The sequence below is a fragment of the Triticum aestivum genome, chromosome 7B (genome assembly GCF_018294505.1).
Source record: "Triticum aestivum cultivar Chinese Spring chromosome 7B, IWGSC CS RefSeq v2.1, whole genome shotgun sequence".
Classification (NCBI taxonomy): domain Eukaryota; kingdom Viridiplantae; phylum Streptophyta; class Magnoliopsida; order Poales; family Poaceae; genus Triticum; species Triticum aestivum.
The window spans coordinates 555710037-555716636 of NC_057813.1; positions in this window are offsets into that span (position 1 = coordinate 555710037).

Below are 6600 nucleotides of genomic sequence, written 5' to 3' on the forward strand. Positions count from 1 at the left end.
ACTCCTGTGCTCAATGATGAATTTTGGGACAGTCAACATCCAAACTCGACAATGTTCACTCCTCTCCAAGTTGTTCCTCAGTCCCTAACCACTACTGAAGTACAAGTGGGATCTGATGAACCTCGCGCAACCCCGTCTGCTCATGAAGACATTCCAGCCACTAGTGCTGAAGAAACTGTGAATGAAGAAGTGATGACTCAGGCTGCACATGCAGAAGAAACTGAAATTCCTCAGCATGAGGAACCTGAGATTGCGATTCCTGAGGTGATATTGCAAATCACAGACACTCCTCAGCCCAAGCCAAAGAATCCCTTCTCCAAGAAGCCAAAATTCAAGGTTGATGATTTCTTCGGCGAGCATGTATTCTTCACTGAATTCAACCCTTATGACAATGCTTGTCTTAGAAGGAAGCGTTTCTGGACTGCCAGCCAGGCAAACTTCTATTCATCAGTTCTATTTGACAAGGACAAAGTCTTCGATCATGAGCACATTCCTCACGTGGACATGGAATCTATGCCATGCTTCACGCCGGTTCTCAGTATGCTTCATGATGCAGGCTTGCTGAATTTCTGCACTGACATCGTTGATTGGAATGAAGAGCTTATTCTTCAGTTCTACGCAACTTTGCATATCACAGGCGATGCTGCTGACGTCAACTCATGGGTGTTGGACTGGATGACTGAAAACACTCATTACAAGGCACCAGCCTCTGAATTGGTTCGTGCCTTGCCAATCAGTCCTCCACCAGAAGGCGCTCGTTGTCTGTATGATGAACCTGAACTTACTGATCATTATATGCAAGTGCTCATGAAGCCGCTGAAGCCTGGACAAGCCCAAAGGACCAAATTCCTCGTGAAGGATTTGCTGTATGTGCCAAGGACTATATATCGCATTCTGACGAAGACTATCAATCCAATCAAAGGTCATGATTCATCTGATGAAGAAATTGTGGGGATGATGAAGAATATGCTCTTCAACATCATGCATGGTATACCTATCAATTACCATGATTTCTTCATGAGGACTCTCGTGAATGTTGCACTTTCTCCATTTGAGCTAAAGCCTTACGCGTCGTGGATCATGAGATTCCTCAGAACAAGGTCTTCACTCAACTACAAGGCTGATTTTCAGAATCACCTCAGCTACTTGCCCCCAATTGAAGTCCTCAAGCGGACCATTTCCTCATCTGATGAGAAGGGCAAGTCGCCAGCTGTGATCGATGAAGGCATTCGTCCATTGGATGATCAGTTCCACAAAGCTGCATCTTATTCCACCAATGATGACTCTGCCACACATGATTCTGCTGCCAATGCTCCAAAGTCAAGTCCTCAAGCTACTGCTCCACATGTGATGACTGACCGTGAATTGCTCATAAGTCTTCACCAGAAGGTCGTTCGGAATCACAAATGGGTTAAGCATCAATTTGGCTCTATTCTTCACAACATGACCTCTACACACAATGCAGTGAAGAAAAACCACTACTACCACCATGAAGTGTTTGATCGCACCTGGGCAATTCTGTCTCATCTATATGGTGAAGAAGATCTAAAGCAAATGGGCTTCAAGGAAGACTTTGACTGGTCTGCACCTCCACCGAAGAAATACAAGAAGGTCAAGGTTCCTTCCTTGGTGACCAGCTCATATTCTTCATCACGCGCCACGGACAAGCATGAAGATTTGGACGACACTGCAGCAGGCCCTACAACGACTCAAGACCCTGACAATGCTGGCGCTCCTCCATCATCATGATATTCTTTAGGGGAGTTAGTCCTCAGTTTCAACCCTTTTGTTCATTCGATGACAAAGGGGGAGAAATTTGAGTTAGTCTTCAAGCGGGTCTAAATATGGGCGTTTTTTTTCTAAGTTACAACTATCGTTCTTCTGATGACTTTGCTGGATCAAGTTGTAATCTTAAACTCTATGGTGGCTTGATACTTTTGTTGTGTTCTTCTGCATGCTTATTCCTCATTAATGTTAATGCACGCATGCTGAATCACATCAGTCACCATATTTCATCATGCATTTCAAATTCCTCATATTATATGTCAAATGCGTGTATGAATTACAAGATATAGGGGGAGATCTCCATGATTATACTCTTCAAGTGTGCATTGCTTCAAAAGCAAATACCTCACGATGCACATCTTCAGGGGGAGTTCTTCTATATCTTGCAATCAAATTCCTCAATATCAATATTTACACTTCACATGTTTATCCCCATTGAAAACTTAACCTATATTGTCATCAATCACCAAAAAGGGGGAGATTGTAAGTGCATCTAGTGCCCCTTAGTGATTTTGGTGTATTGAACACTTATAGGTTAAGAGACTATGCGTTTATGAGTGTACACAGGTCTATAAGTCTATGAGGAGTTTAATATTTACAGAGAAAGTCGACCCCTAAAAATGAAGTTCTTCGACTGAAGACTTTCTCAATTTCCTCAGTTCTATTTCTTCAGTCTGATCGTCTTCTTCCTTGTGTTATCCTGTGTTTACGCTTTCTATACTCTGTGGTTGTCTTCATTTCATCATGATGACTATGCATGTGTTCTGTTATGTTCCTTTATGAGTACTTATTCCGCTGCAAGTAGTTCTTCATTTAGGAATTTCCTCACCAGCAAATTCCTCAGTGAAGAATTCATAAAAATCGCCTATTCACCCCCCCCCCCTCTAGTCGATATAATGCACTTTCACACCGCCATTGTGTCACCCTACCATGGACTACCCTTCTTAGTAATTACTAATCATGATCATTTCCAAGTGGTGCTACCATGGGTTCCATCCATCTCCGATGATAAGCAAAATCATTCATTGCATTGTTTTCAACAAGGTAATCCACATCATCCATACTAGTCTGAGTATGCCATTCTACCTAAATCCTCCAAACGATCGCTCGAGATTTGACCTAGGCTGGTATAGAGAGTCTCAATGATCTCTATATCAAAAGTAGTTCTTTTTGCCACTTAAGGTAAAAATTCTACAAGTCATTTTTCCTGAGGTGCCCTGTTATAGTATCATGGCAACTCAACTCCTCGCTATGTTGACGACCGTTCACCACCTTCTTAAGTGTGGAATTGTTGTCTACCTAGTGAACCTTCATCATCTGTTTCACTCCATCCCTCTAGATGTATGTTTCGTGTCTCAGCTCGAGAGATGTTTCAATGTCTCACTCCGTGAGTTGATCCTGAGTTGCTCGATCTTCGAGAAGATCGATCCTTCTAGAGTTTTCCTTTTCCTCTTGTTGTCATGTTGGTTGAAGTTCCCAGAGCAAGACATCAAGACAAAGATGGTGATGAATCAACGTTCTTATGAAGTGCAACCTGGATCATGAAGATTGTGTTAGTTTGCGTCCCCCTTTCATCTTACCCTATGCTTGAATCTCGGGACAAGATTCTTGTTTAGTGGGGGTGAGTTATCATATCCCTAGCTTCTCGCAATGCACTAGGCTAGCCTCATGAGTGCCATCATGTTTAAATTTCTCTTAAACCTGAAATGGGGATGTTCAAACCCTAGCATCACTTGAATCAAACTAGGTTCAACTAAAATTTCCATTCAATGAAACCAAAATGATCTTTATTGATATTTGGTATTTTTGGCAAGGCCTTTGGTCCAAACCAAAAATAATGAACATTTTCAAGGAATTATTTGGGGCATTGAATTTAAATCAATATTGTATTTGGATTTGGTTTTATATTCTTAATATATGGAATATAATTTCACATAACTCTGAAATAATTTATGTGCCTCTGGATAATCCCATTGTGCAATATAAAAATATTCAGAGGAATGTTGTCACTGTTTTTACATTTGTTGGAATTTAAAAAATAGTGGCAAAATGAATAAATAAAGGAAAACAGAACAAAAATTAAAAGAAGTAGAAACTTACCTGAAGCCCACTTACCTGGTGGCCCAGCAGAATCGGCCCAGCCCACCAGGGGCGCTGAGGTCTTCTTCCACCTCTGCCAGTAGGCAGAGGCGTGTCGACACATGCGCGATCGTCGTGGCCTCCTTGCTGCTTGCTTCCCCTCCCCGACCCTTCTAGCGACGCCACGAGGATGCCCCATGACCCCTCGCTCCTCTCCCTCACTATCTACTCTCCCCTCGCCCTCTAGCCTCTTCCCCGAGCTCACCCGAGCATGCTCGTCGCCGCCGCTCGCCATAGCCACGCCCACCATGCTCCTCTCGCCTGCCCGTGTCATCTGCAAGATCCACCACCGTTCGTTACGCCGCCTCGAGCGAACCCCAAGCGCTCGGATGCCCCAAATCGACTGCCTCGACTCTGTCTTCAAGCTTCGGTCGCCGGAGATCGCCATCGCCATTCGTCAACTCCAGCGCGTCCTCGAGCTCGTTGACGACGCCATCAAGATCTCTGTGAGGCCCTGGCCATTTCCCATCCTTCATTTTTCTTGTTTTCGTGCCATAGCCCCCTCGCCCACCTGCCCGAGTGTCGCCGTCCGCCATGGCCGCCTAACTTCCTTGACCCGAGCCCCTCCGCTCGAACCCGTGGCACTAGTGTGCTTCTGGTGGCCCGCGGATGCCACTTAGACCCTCAGCTCCTTCCCTGGCGCACCACAGCCCCGAACCCATCAGCTCCCGAACTCCGACCGCCGCCTCGCTCGCCGCCGCCGGCGCCACAGCTCACCCCAGATCCTCTCGCTTGCTCCTTTGGATGCGCGCGAACCCGGGGAACCCGTAGAAGCAAACAGCGAGGCAAATGGTTGCCAGTAGCTCAATTCCGATGAGCATCCCGTCGTCGGGTGTGCTCGTCGGCGTTCAACTCCAATGAGATGACGTGGCGTCATTAACCCGAGGCTAATTACCATGTTAATCCCGCCATGTGCCACTGGCAGACTGGCCCCACCTCCCTAATCAACCACGGAGTAAACCATGTTAAGTTTTAACCTAACCACAATGGACCCACACATCAGTTTTGACCTCGCTGACGTGGTTGTTGACCCGACCCCACCTGTCATTGACCCTAGGCAGCACTTTGTCAATGATTGGTGGACCCCACTGGTCAGGTTTGACCTGGACCGGGTTAGTTGACCTGCTGACGTCACAGTGACTTAGTGCTGAAGTAGTAAACATTTTCTGGGATTTTAAATAAATCAGAAATAATTTATAAATTTCAAAAAATGTCCAAAACTTCAAAAATTCATAGAAATTCAACCATAACTCCAAATGTAATAATTTATATATGAAAAATGATCAAAAAAATCCAATCTATTCATCTGTACTAGTTTCATGCATGTTTAAACAACTTAACCTTTCTGTTTAGTACAAAACATGATAATGCACTATTTAAATTCATAAGATGAGTTTGGGGTTGAACCTTTGGTTCAAAATGACTCAAACCCATCTGGTTGTAGTTGCATTAGCCCAACACACTCATTTTTCCATGTCATGATCATGCATCATATTGTGCATTGCATTGATTGTGTGTCCTTCTCTGTTGTCAGTAATTGTCCCCTCTCGATAGACGTGGTTTCGTCGATGAGCTCGATGACACCGATGAAGAGCTATACTATCTTCAAAAGTGTCAGGCAAGCAAAAAAAGCTTGTTCATTTCGATACAATCCCACTCTCTTGCTCCTGCTCTCTTTTATTACCTTAGGACAACAACAATTCATGTGTACATGTTGCGGTAGTTGAAACCCTTTCCTCTGCATGACATGTCATTGTCACAGTAAATAGATGAAACCCACTAGCATGAGTAGGAGTTGTTTGAGCCCTAATGTGCCTACTCATTCATGCTTGTTTGTCATTCCTGCTACTGCTTAGAGTTGAGTCATGTCTGATTCATCGGGGATGAATTGGAATGTTGTGAACATGTCCAACCATGTGTGAGCTAAGTGTGTGAACATGATTTAGTAAAGGTAGTGGTGACAGGCCATGTAGGAGTACATGGTGGGTTGTCTCTGAAGGAAATATGCCCTAGAGGCAATAATAAAGTTATTATTTATTTCCTTATTTCATGATAAATGTTTATTATTCATGCTAGAATTGTATTAACCGGAAACATAATACATGTGTGAATACATAGACAATATAGTGTCACTAGTACGCCTCTACTTGACTAGCTCATTAATCAAAGATGGTTAAGGTTTCCTAACCATAGACATGAGTTGTCATTTGATAAACGGGATTACATCATTAGTAGAATGATGTGATTTACTTGACCCATTCTATTAGCTTAGCACTTGATCGTTTAGTATATTGCTATTGCTTTCTTCATGACTTATACATGTTCCTATGACTATGAGATTATGCAACTCCCGAATACCGGAGGAACACTTTGTGTGCTACCAAACATCACAACGTAACTGGGTGATTATAAAGGTGCTATACAGGTGTCTCTGATGGTACTTGTTGAGTTGGCATAGATCGAGATTAGGATTTGTCACTCCGATTGTCGGAGAGGTATCTCTGGGACCTCTTGGTAATGCACATCACTATAAGCCTTGCAAGCAATGTGACTAATGAGTTAGTTGCGGGATGATGCAATTACGAAACGAGTAAAGAGACTTGTCGGTAACGAGATTGAACTAGGTATTGAGATACCGATGATCGAATCTCAGGCAAGTAACATACCGATGACAAA